We start from the raw sequence: 12,964 nt of genomic DNA, 5'->3' as shown, positions 1-12,964 counted from the left end.
ATAGAGGTGGCTGTCATGTTACTTGTTGATAAGTTGACAAGAAGCAAAAGACCAAAAGTGTGCAGGTAGTTGTGTTGGAGAAATAAATGAGCAGTTGTCTTTCTTCCACAATTTAGGTTGACTTTAATTTTCTTTACTTTGTGGTTACAATAGGGATCCCCAGTGTTTTTAAATTTGAAGTGAAGTTTTAGAAGTAATTTTCAAAAGATGTTGCAGCTGTAGAAAACTGGTGAAACCACCAGGCTAGGAGTATGGGAGTCCAGAGAAGAGAGAAGACTCAAATTAAGAGCTGTCTGAACATATTTCTATGTTAAACTTTCAGCATCGTGCACCCCACACAGATCACTACTTCCTATCTGCCTCTACGCTTGTGTCCATGTCCCAGCAAAGCTTTAGCACAGTGGTTAAGACTACAAAGATAGGTATAACAGGACCCGTTGTTAAAGTAGATTATCCAAGGAAAACGCTTGGTGCTGTGTCTGACAGTAGTAAGTGCTCACATTGTTATTAATGTTACCCACTATTGAGTCAGAGAACCTCAAACCACACACCACACAATGATTGCCTTGCTACCCAGACTGGAGCCCCTCCTAACTTTGCTCACTTTATAATGAGCTATGAACTATCTGAAGGAAGGTGAGAAAAGTCTTTTACTATTGTGATAGACATTTTCCCCTTATATTGGTTATATACTACTGTGTAACACATCGACCCAAAATAGCCTAAAGAAATAAATATTTTTTATTTACTCATGACTCTGTAGATCAGCATTTGGGTTAGGCTCAGTTGGACCGTTCAGCTGGTCTTGCCTTGGTCCACTGGTGGGTCAGCTGGGACAAGTGGTCTTAGATGGCTTCACTCACATGTATGGCAGTTGGTGCTGGCTGTTGGCTGGGCCTCTCTTCATGTGCTCTCTCATCCTCAGGGACGCTAGCCTGGCCTCCTCACAAGGCGGCAGTGTTCCAAGAAGGCAAGAGCAGAAGCTGCAAGGCCTCTTGAAGGCTCAGACTTGAATGTTGCACTTCTGCCACAAACTACTGAAGTTCTTTTCAGATTCAAAATGTGGGTAAACAGGCTCTACCTCTTGATGGGGGGGTGGGGGTGGACAGCTAAGTCCTACTGCAAAGGGATGTGCATACAGCAATGGGAAAAATTATTGTGTCCATTTTTGCAAATAATCTATAAAGCCCACCTCTGCCATAATTAGTCACATCCTTTCCCCTAAAACAAACAAACAAACAAAATTCATCTCCCAAAGGTTCATCCCATTAGGGGGCATTAGACCTGAAGTCTGAGATACGTCATTAAAATTCAGCTCAGATCTGGATGAAGTTTCTCTGGTACATCATAAAAAGCACCATAGTATATGTTTAGGGTAGAATGGTGCAGAGAACTTGTATTTTTAGTTTACAGGATTCTGCATCATTCTGCTCCTTAACATACTAGCATAAGAAAGAGACCAGACAACCATGTAGACATTCAAATTCAAAAAGGGGAGGAACTGGAGACACATAGCGGTCACTCGTCTATGACATTTTTGAAACTTCACTGTATCATATTTTTAGGTCATTCTACTCTGAAGACAGAAATTTTTTTGATTAGGACCCAGTTTTGCTCCCTGAAAGTAGTTCCCTAGTCCACAGTTCTCCTTGACTTGTAGTTCTGCCCTCTGGTCTCTTGGCTCCATTCCCTGAAATGTTATTTCCTTGTCTTTAAGAATTGCCTAGGTTTTCAGCTGAATAGCTTTCTTGGTATGCTTCCTGTGTATAGAAAGTTGGACAACCAGAAACTTCTTTTCATTTCGAATCAACTCTGTCCCTTTTAGTCTAAGGCAGTGCAAATCCTTTAAAAACTGTGAATCTCTGGTATATTAGATTGTAGTCCTTTCCAGTAGACATACCCCTCTTTACTTTAGGCAGAAAGTTAAGCAGATGGAAAATGCCTTTAAAATTTGTAAAGCTCTTGTCCTGCTGAGAAGGTCTACTAGGTTTTCTCAGGTATTGACAGAGGGTTTTTAAGCCATACCTTTGGTTTCATCTTTTCTTGAAGCCGTTTCTTACTCTGAGAATCTTTTGCTAACTGGAAAGACTTGGAGATAAAAAATGATTTTCTGTTTCAGTCAAGCACATACCAGGCCCCTAATTCCCTCTAAGTTCTGTATTCTATATTTGAAATTCAAAATTCTATATTGCCTCTAAATTCTACTTGCAAACTGAGCAGTTCCTTTTCCAGCTTCTCTCTCTCTCTTTCTCTCTCTCTCTGTCTGTCTGTCGCTCCCTCTCTCAGACAGAATCTTCTTCCTCAGATCCACAGCTCATTAGGTACATTTTCTATCTTCCAAGTTATTGCAAGCAACATTTTGTCAATTGTTCTGTCACTACATCAAGTAGATTGTCTTTTCCCCAGTCTCCTATAGCAGTTTCCTCACTGCATTTCTAGTGCAGTTAGTCCACTAACAATTTCCTTGTCTCTTTTCCAGCTTCTGCCCTTCACCTTGTCCTAAGGCCAATGCCACCCGGTTTAGGTTATTGATGGCAACACTCCACTTCTAGTACCAACTTCTATACCAGTTGTTTATTGCTGCATCATAAACCTCCCCAGAATGTAGTGGCTTTACATAACCACCTATCTGCTTGCAATTTTGTGAGTCAGCAATTTGGGCTGGTCTTGGCTGGGCAGTACTTCTGCTGATCTCACTTAGGGTTGTTCCTTAGAGTGTAGTCAGATGGCAGGTAGGCTGGGACTGGCCATCTCATGGCCTCATTAACATGTCTGGGATTGGTGTTGGCTAGCAGCTGGACCTCTCTTTCCACATGGTCCCTCATCCTCAAAGAGGCTAGTCTGGTTTTTTCAGACCGGCAACATTGCAACAGGGCAAGAAAAGAAGCTGAAAGGCAGCTCAAGGATTGGGCTCAGAAGTCACATAGTGTCACTAGGAAGTCAAAGGAAGTCATGAGGCTGGCCCACGTTCCAGGGGTAGGGAAATACACTTCAGCTGTCAGTAGGAGGAACAACAAAGTCAGAGTACAAAGGGATATATGAACAGGGATGGAGGAATTATCTCAGCCATTTTTGTAAACAATACGCCTCAAACAGATTCTTGAACATAATATTCAAAGCTTGTGTTTCCCCTCACAATTCTACATATCACATAAAATATTACTCCTCCTCATAATTATTAAATTGTACATCATGATCTGAGCTTCTTTTGCCCAACCTTCTTATTCAATTCCCCATTGGTTACCTAGGCTCAAAGTATTCAGGCATCAACTTAAAGCCAAACCCCCATGTCTCTCCTCTTTCCACACCTTTCTCATGAAAAACGCATAAAAAGGTGAGGCTTTGCTGTAGTAAATTCTCTCAGGTGCTCTTGTCCATTTTTCATAAGAGCCTCCACACACAAGTAATTGTTTAACTTCCTGGGTATAATAGTTTACTGTCTGATGTCTCAGTCATTTCCAGCATCCTGGGAATAAAGCAGGGAGTAGGTAAGAATTATTATCCTTGATATACTGCTGAGTCTGTGGCTTAGTTAGAAAGAAAACCAGCCAATCCTGAATCGCACTGTCTCTCTGTTCAAGTTAGAATGTGAATAAAATGGTGTATTCAAATGTTGCTTCAGTGTTCATGGGTATTCTCATAAATACAAAGTTGCCCAGCCAGCCCTGACAGTTGTGGCTCAGTGGGCTGTGTGTTAGACCTGCAAATCAAAAGGTCACTGGTTCAGTTCCCAGTCAGGGTACTTGCCTGGGTTGCGCCAGGGACCAGTTGGAGGTGTGCAAGAGACAATTGATTGATGTTTCTCCCCCACCCCTCTCTCTTCATCCCTTACCCTCTCTTTAAAAAAATAAATAAGTAAAATCTTTAATAAATAACAAAGATGCTCACTCAACTTTGAAGTCATTTTCTGAAGGTATAAAAATAAATTAGTCTAACCTTTAGAAGTCACCAGAAATCAACCGGGAAATTTGGAGCATTATAAGGGAATAACAAAAATGTTGTCCTGTTTGACCATACATTAAATGATTTTGTTATTTTCCTCCAAAAAAAGAAAAAAAAATACCAAAACACTTTCAACCCAAACCTTCTCAATAATGCTGCATTTTTCTATGCACCCTAACTGTCCTTGGTCCACGTTCCCAGCAGCTTTTTGTAATCAAAATGTCTGTTTACTTCCAGAAGAAACAAGTAAAAGGAAACACCAAAGGACACCTCTTTCAACATCGACCTTGACAAACAGTTTAGCTCACTCAGTTCAGTTTCCCTTTATTAAGAACCACCTGGACAACATTTCTGCCAGTGGACGCTGCCGAGTGAGCATCGTTGAGGTCTCCTCTCCTGCAGTTGTCCTGTCTAATTCAGTCTCCCAAAGAGCCTGAACAGCTGCAAAAGCTCTCTATTGGAGGGTTGAGCTTTGAAACAACTGATGAGAGTCTGAGAAGCCTTTGTGAGCGGTGAGGAATGCTCACAGACTGTGTGGTGCTGAGAGACCCAAACACCAAGTGCTCCAGAGGCTCTGGGTTTGTCACATCTGCCACTCTGGGGGAGCCATGAGTGCAGGGCCACACGAGAGGGAAGGAATTGTTGTGGCGCCAAAGAGGCCTGTCTCAAGAGAAGATTCTCAAAGATCTGGTACCCACTTAACTGTGAAAAGATTTTTGGCGGTGGTATTAAAGAAGACACTGGAGAACACCTAAGAGATGACCTTGTATGGGAAAACTAAAGTGACTGAAATCAAGACTGACTGGGGCAGTGGCAAAAAGAGAGGCTTTGCTTTGGTAACCTTTGATGACTGTGACTCTGTAGACAAGATCGTCATTCAGAAATACCCTACTGTGAATGGCCACACCTATGACATAAGGAAAGCCCTTTCTAAGCAGGAGATGGCTGGTGCTTCATCCAGCCAAACAGGTCAAAGTTGTTCTGGAGATTTTGGAGATGATTGTGGTGGGAATGACGGCTTTGGTCATGGAGGACATTTAGTGGTACAGGTGGTATTGGTGGTAGATGTGGTGGACGATTTTTAAGATTACAACAATCAATCTTCAGATTTTGGACCCATGAAAGGAGGAAACTTTGGAGGCAGAAGCTTTGGCCTCTATGGTGGTGGAGGCCAATACTTTGCTGAACCACATAACCAAGATGGTTATGGCGGTTCCAGCAGCAGCAGTAGCTGTGACAGTGGCAGAAGGTTTTAATTACTGCCAGGAAGCAATGAATAGCAGGAGAGAAGAACCAGAGAAGTGACAAAGAAGCTACAGGTCACCACAGATTGGTAAACTCAGCTAAGCACAGTGGTGGCCAAGCCTAGCTGCTACAAAAAAGACACGTTTTAGACAATATGCATGTGTATGGGCACAAAGATTGAGGACTGTGTTTGTAACTAATTGTATAACGGGTTAATTTAGTTTCTGTTCTGTGGAAAGTATAAAGCATTCCAACAAAGGTGTTTTTTTCCCTTTAAACTATTTATTTATTTGTTTGTTTATTTATTTATTTTTAGAGAAAGGGGGAAGGAGAAAGAGAGGGAGAGAAACATCACTGTGTGGATGCCTCTCACGTGCCCCCAACTGGGGACCTGACGTGCAACCTAGTCATGTGTCCTGACTGGGAATCGAACCAGTGACACTTGGTTCATAGGCTGACGCTCAATCCACTGAGCCACAGCAGCCAGGCCAACAAAGGGTTTTAATGTATTTTTTTTTTTTTTTTGGCATTTATGCTATTGATTGCTAAATATACTAGTCTGATCATAACACTGATAACCAACTGGACATCAAAAGCCTTTTTTTTCTTTATTTTTTAAATTGTTTATTCTGTTACAGTTGTCCCATTTTTTTTCCCTTTTGCCCTCCTCCACCCAGCTCACCCCTTTCGCCCACAGTCAGTCCTCTCACCGTGTCCATGTCCATGAGTCATTCATACAAGCTTTTTGACTGATCTCTTCTGCTCACTTCGGCAGTACATATACTAATACTGGAATGATACAGTGAAGATTAGCATGGCCCCTGCACAAGAATGACATGCAAATTTGTGAAGCAGTCCAAAGTCTTTAAGAGGGCTTGGAGGAAACAGAAGCAGGAGTGAGCTTGATTAGGAAATAGCTCTTGTGTGCCACTTTTCCAAGCAATATCACAACCCTACACAGCTCTGCAAAGCAAAGCAAGCTGATTTCCCACAGGCGTGAGTCAGTATCTAACATTTCCCAGGCAGTGGTGTTGTGTGTACGAAGCAGCATTATTTTGTGGTTAAAGTCTAGACTCGGAGCCTGACTGCCCGGGTTTGAATCTGGGATCATGACTTATCAGCTATGTAACTTTGGGGAAGTTGTCTAACCACCCTGTGCTTCAGTTTCTTCATCTGTGAAACAGGAATAATAACAGTACATCCCTCTTTGGGTTATTGTGAGGACTGTATGATTAGAAGAGTGCTTGGTACTCAGAAATGTTGTACGTATTCAGTTAATTAATTAAGAATAAGAATTTAAAAAACATATCTTCCATGAAACTGTGCAGACAAAAAGAACATTAATACATTAAAATATCCAATTAACTTGAAGGAGTATTGTGAAAAGAGGCTTTTCTGGGGTATGAGACTGTATAATTATTATAATAACTATAAAATTGTAGTTACTACACTTTCCTTCCTGAGGAAAGAGTCCTTATTCCTTTTTCTCAGGCATTGCCACTCTCCCACACCCATTCTCCCCTCGGAGACAGTCCTCCTTAGTGTTTAAGTACCTGGGCTTTGCAGTGAGGGATGCATCTGTCATCACTCAAGCTCTGTGACCTTTGAGCAAGTCTCAGTTTCCTCTTCTGTGAAATGGGTGGTGGGTTGAATGTGAAGATGAGAAAAGACAAACAAGTAAAGCACTTAACACTTGGTTCAATACCATTTATTCTTATTATATTATAGTTATATTATATAATATATAATAATAATATACATATAATAAATATTCTTATATTTCCAGACTGAAGCTCTGTAAAAGCAGGAACTTTACCTCACTTCTCTTTCAGGCCCCTTCAAAGGTCATTTATGATAATCAGCAAGTGATAGTTGTTGATAATATAATGATGATTGATGCTAGAAATTCTGAAACTTTTTTGGAGGACCAAAGAAAGAACAAGAAAAATCTTGGCCTGGGACATCCCAGAAAATCTATTCTGAGGCCAAAAGAGAGGTGGAGGTATGCAGGAAGCCCGTGCTTTCCCTATCCAAAAAAATTCTTTGGTCAAGAGCCCCATTCTTGATCAAAGGGAGCTATTTATTACCTAATTCATGTTACTGTTAAAAAATTGGCTGTGTGATATTATATTTCAACTAAGTTTTTCTAGCTTTACATGAACAATAATTAATGTTACTAAATGAATTCATAAAACAAAATAACACCAACTAAAAACCAAAAAACCAAGAGCCTCATTCTTGGCTTTACCACTGAGTTGCTGGGAAAATCATCTGCATTGTTTTTGGTCCTGGTTTCCTCATTTAAGATTATCAGGAAGGTTCTCTTTACCTCTGAGGTGGGGTCCCAGATGGAACTGGTTACAGCCAGGTGATCCACCACTCAATACTGGAAAGGAAACCAAACAGACAAGATGAGGAACTTCCTTTCAACAAATATCTTGTAATTATGCTGATTTTTAAGTCACATAATCAGTCTAAAAGCAAATCCTATCTCAATGGAATTTATAAAAGGATTAGGAAATGGAGAAAATGGGGGCATATTAGCAAGCCCATTTGATTTAATTTAAGCCCATTTCCCTTCATTCTTACTGTTTTTTTTTAACTGTTAGGGTGGAGAGTACAAACAATTCATTGGCTTCCATGCCTTCATTGCATTTTTTCTATTCCTGGCTGGCTAATATCTAACCTACTTTGAAGGGGGTCATCCCTTCAGTGATGATACTAAAGAAATGTGAAGAGAATCTCTTCGGAGGTGGCCTGAAGAACAAGGAAAACCCGGGCCAGGAAAAGACACAAGGACTCTTTTAGTCTCAGTCTAGAAAAAGGATGTATGCCATTTCGACTTGTGGTTGTGGCTGTGGGCTTGGAATCTAAAGCCATTTTCTAATTTTCTCTCTTGTTTTATTTTCGTAGATTACGGCATATGCCAGATAATTAAGCTGTGTCAAGTGAAATTCCACTCAATTTGATTAGCATTAAGAATAGTTCAAAGCCCTGATGGCTGTGGCTCAGTGGATTGAGCGTCAGTCTGCGAGCCAAGAGTCGCTGGTTCGATTCCCAGTCAGGTCATATTACTAGGTTGCATGTCAGGTCTCCAGTTGGGGGCGCGAGTGAGAGGCAACCACACAGTGATATTTCTCGTCCTCTCTTTCTCCTTTCCCCTCTCCGTAAATATAAAATAAGCAAACAAACAAACAAATAAATTATTAAAAAAAAAGAATAGTTCATACAATTTTTATTGTCGTGGATTACAAGCAGATTAAATATATTAATCAAGGCTGCTGTCAATTTGGCCAAAGTCAGCCACATGGAAATCTCCCTTATATTTGGTGAAACTCTGGATCACATTGTCCTGTACAAAAATAAGGCACTTTAAAAGGGATGATATCCAACTTTTCATCTTTGCGTAGCTCTTCAGGCATTTAAGCACCCTCCCATGCATGAAATAAGTATATCTTTATGACAATTCTCTGAGAGAGGTCCTGTTAGTCTTTTTTCAGATAATTTATTTGTTCATGTTTAACAATTTTCAAACTGCAACTTTAACTCTCAGTAAATTAGAAATGTTAGTGTTGTCGTTACAATTTTAAAATCAGCAAATCTCAATTTGAAGTGTCAGCGGCTTCTCCAAAGTTTGCTGCTGCTCAGCATCAGTACCCTGCGAACCCCCAGCTCTCAATCCCAGCCCCTGGGCCAACAACCAAGTGTTCTGATTGCACGTGATACCAAGCCAAAACCGGATCAGCTTCCGAGCCTCAGAACCTCCACTCCACTCTCTACCATAAATCTACTGAGGCCCTCATCAAAGTGCTTACCTTATAGTCTTTTATGTCTTGCTGACCTGCCAGTCTCTCCACTCTGTTTGTGAACTTAGGGCAAGAACTCGCTCCATCTTTGTTTCTCTAAGGCCCAGAATAGTGTTTGACACATAGCGGAGCTTGATAAATGTCTGTCAAGAAACAAATAAACAAACAAATTCACCTCAGTAGGCAGATTCCAAAACTTATTAAGTATTTTCACAGGTACTGCAATTTTTGCACTTATATATTTTAGTGTAAATTAAAATTTTGACTGCTCCTGATAAGGAGAATTAAGAGGTTTTGTATACGAAACCATTTATTTTTCCTTAGACAAATGTTGTCCATTCACTTCGATCTAAGCCTTGAAATCTTATCAATCAACAAATATTTGAGTATCTACTATGTACAAGATGCTGTGCTAGGTGCTGTAAGGGATCAAAGAAATACAAGAGGCGAGCCCTTCTCAGAATCAGGGAATTTATAACTTTGTGGAAGGATTGGCTTCTCTTTGTCCACTTAAAGGCCTTCCCATGGAGTTTACAGTACAAATAACAGTCTTAGGAGTGGGAATAACCATGACAGAGTGAACATGAGGACGTGTCTCAGAAAGCCTTCTAACTGTTTTATATTTCAAGACCCTCAGCTATGGATATTTGGGGACATGCGCTGATTCTTTAGAAGTTAATTCTCCAGATAAATAAAAGGGGCACTGCAGACACCTACATGTTATAACGCAGGAGGTGAGGAAGTGAGGAATAGTAATCCTTTCATCTTCAAGGTGAGAAAAAATATTGCATGGGTCCAGGACAAACAAGACATAAATTTCAGGCTTGAGCCCCACCAGAGCTGCTTCCTAAGTATGGACCTATCAGGGCTGCCAGGACTGAGTCAGTCTGAGTCACACAACGTGAAAGAGGAGGCTCTTCCCAACAGCCATTGTCAGCCCTCAAGGTCCCAGGGGCTCGCTCTGTGTCTTCCAAATCCAGCTTAAACCCTCAGGGGTTCCAGTACTGGGAAGTGACCGCCAAGGACATCTTTACAAACCAGGGGGAGTGAGATCTTTCTGGAGCCAGAACTTGTGAGTTGTAAAACTCTCAGAGCCAGACAGAGGGAAGAAAGCAGATTTCTTTGGGGTTCTGTTGTTTATACTTAAGTGTTTGGTCTTAGAAGACCAAAATGGCCCTGTAAAGGCCTTGTCACTACAGATTAAAAACAGAATTACCTTGGTGTAGCCAGACACATCTTCTGTTTCTCTTTATTTTCTTTTTCATGTCTTAAATTTTCTATCCCTATGTATGTGTTTTTGAGGGCTCAGGCCCTATATGTATTTTAAACAATAAGGGTTAACATTTATTAAGTGCTTACAACAGTGAGGCCCTGTTCTAAACACAACCCTGTGTAGTGGGTACTATTGTTATAGTCATCACCATTTTACAGATGGTAACACTGGGGCAAAGATAAATTCAGTAAAGCTGGTCAATAGTAAAGTTGGAATTTAAATGCAGGCTGGCCCTTACTGGTATGGCTCAGTGGATTAAGTGCCAGTCTGCCAAACAAAAGGTCACCGATTCAATTTATAGTCAGGGCACATGCCTGGGTTGTGGGCCAGGCCCCAAGTTGGGGTCTTACAAGAGGCAACTGGTTGATATTTCTCTCAGGCATCAATGTTTCTCTCTCCCTCTTCCTTTCTCCTTTTCCCTCTCTCTAAAAATAAATAAAATAAAATAAAATATTAAACCCAGGCTGTATGTCTCCAGAATTTTCCCACTTAACCATTGATGTATAGTGACTCTTAATTGAACATAGGGTAGGTTCATAGGCATAAGAAAGGAAAAATCAAAGCACATAGTAAAAATTCTTTCTGAAGGTATCCTTGGAGACTCATATTCTGAGGGCATAAAGCTAAAGGGATTAATAGACCTCTTCTTATCTTGCTAGTCCTAGTCAAAGATATCAGAAGGACATTCAGACCACATCCCCATCTAGAACCTGTCTAACAATCTTATGGAGAAATGAATCCTGCTTCAAATGGACCTGGAAGTGCACTGGGGTGTTGTGTGTGTGTGGTGGGAGTAGAGGCAACTGAGATGTCAAACATTAAGGAATGAGATAAGTTAACACTGGTGGATATAAACTATGGAATTTTGCCCAGCATTTAGATATAAGGGATTTCATATAGATGCACCAACATATATTTAGAACACATAGTGTTGGTTGAAACAGCAAGAAACAGAACAAGGTCTCTAGTCACACTTTCAATAAGGTAAGTTAAAAATATGTACACAAAACAGCACTATGTATTTTATGAAGATACATATTCTTGAGGGGCCTCTGAAGAGGAAAAGATTGAGAATGAGAATCTGAAAAAATGATCTATAAAAAAGAGAGGAAAAAAACACTATCTGGAATGATGTGGTCCACACTGGGAATGTAGAGGATAAGTTGTTAAATACCATGTCATTAATTTCTTCACTTAACAAATATAGTATTCACAGCTAAGGGAGGAGATGCAGGTAGCACAGGGAAAAAGCAAAGGCTCTGGGGTCAGGCAGACTAGAGTTTGAATTCTAGTTCATGTGCACTTGCTGGGTTGCTCTGGGTAACCTCTCTGAGGACTGAATTTCCTAGGTTGCAAAATGGGAATAACATCTAATTCATAGGGTTGATGTGAACACTGTTTGCAAAGCTTCTTGCATGCAGTACTTGATGCAGAGTGTACTTAACAAGGCCGTAGTAAGTAGTAACTACTGACTCTGCTGTACTGGTGATCAAAACAAGACAGTCCCTGTAGCCTGGTGGAAGAGAAAACCTGAGACAAACAGGTGTACAAAAAAGTTTAAATATCAATATTAGCATTTCCAAGGAAAAGATGTAAGGTGCTATGAGATCATTTAAAAAGTTTTGAACTTATTCTAGGGGCTTATTGTTAAGACTTTAGAGATGATTAAGTTATTGAATAACTTGAAGTCAAATCAAGGAGTCCAGCCACAAACACTTATGTGATATTTTTCAACAACACCCTCAACACTGGTGGAAATGAGGAGGCCACCAGTGTTCAGAGGGCAGGAGTCTCAGAGGGCTGATGGGAACTGAGATAGCTTGTGGGCTGCCAGAAGGGGTGGAAAGTGGAGAAAAGCATTAACAAAATATCTGCTGGAGGGAAGAATATGCAGGGTTTGGTGGGGACTGGGAGCATACCCCTGGCTAGAGAAATAGGTCTTGCTTAACTCTGTTTCCTTTGAATAAATGCTCCTCCACACACACTGCTGGAGATACTGATCTATGCCTTTAAAATTGGCCAGCTCCTGATTATCTTATGTAGCTCTCCATTAGCCAAGATTTTGGGGAGTTTTTCTTTTTGTAATTTACATTGAGACAGCAAGAGGAATTTATTTTCATTTTCCACGTGTAAAATTATCATACAAACTACACTGACCCCTCCCAGGAAGTTTTGAGCCCCTCCCCCACACCTGCCCACCACCACCACAGTTAACCCCCAGCCTTGGGCCCTCATTTTCCCCTAGACCATTGATTGCAAAATAAGTAGTGTGTGTGGGGGAGAGATAAGCTCCTCTGGAAAGTAAGTTAGGGCCAGATAAGAGGGCCTTAAATGTTGCTAATGTCCCTGCTACTGTAACTCCCCCACCTGAGGCACAAATTCTTCTTAGTTGAGGTGGGCGAAGGCGGGCTAATCAGAGGCACACAGGAGGGAAGTGAGCTCACCTCTGTGGGATCATCTTCTGCAAGCCAGCACCTGGTCCTTGTAGGATGGGGAGGAAGTAGCCTGATTTATCAAATAACTTGGTTGGGTCAGGCCTGAGGCTGGGGAGTGGAGAATTTCCATAAGATCTTTCTCTAAAAGCATTAGCTTTTGTTATCCCAGAAAACCAGAAGGAAAGAATTCTTCCCATTCTCAAGCTCCAAAAGCTTCACTCCCTTAAGAATTCAACTTATGCTCTAATTCTAACTTGGGATCT

At 41.0% G+C, this 12,964-nt stretch overlaps 1 non-coding gene and 1 pseudogene across 1 annotated transcript; both read left to right on the top strand.

Annotated features, from left to right (window-relative positions):
* The first annotated feature begins 4,461 nt into the window (after positions 1 to 4,461).
* On the top strand, positions 4,462 to 5,198 carry LOC150002774 (heterogeneous nuclear ribonucleoprotein A1 pseudogene; annotated as a pseudogene).
* A 748-nt stretch (positions 5,199 to 5,946) lies between these two features.
* Positions 5,947 to 6,053, top strand: LOC150002773 (U6 spliceosomal RNA). The gene has a single exon (XR_016512813.1). It is a non-coding gene; the product is annotated as a U6 spliceosomal RNA (small nuclear RNA).
* Positions 6,054 to 12,964: the final 6,911 nt, after the last annotated feature.

This window comes from Furipterus horrens, unplaced genomic scaffold (genome assembly GCF_987537825.1).
Source record: "Furipterus horrens unplaced genomic scaffold, mFurHor1.1.pri manual_scaffold_8, whole genome shotgun sequence".
NCBI classification, from domain to species: Eukaryota; Metazoa; Chordata; class Mammalia; order Chiroptera; family Furipteridae; genus Furipterus; species Furipterus horrens.
Note: the sequence above shows the minus strand (reverse complement) of the source record. Positions and strands in the feature narration are given on the sequence as shown.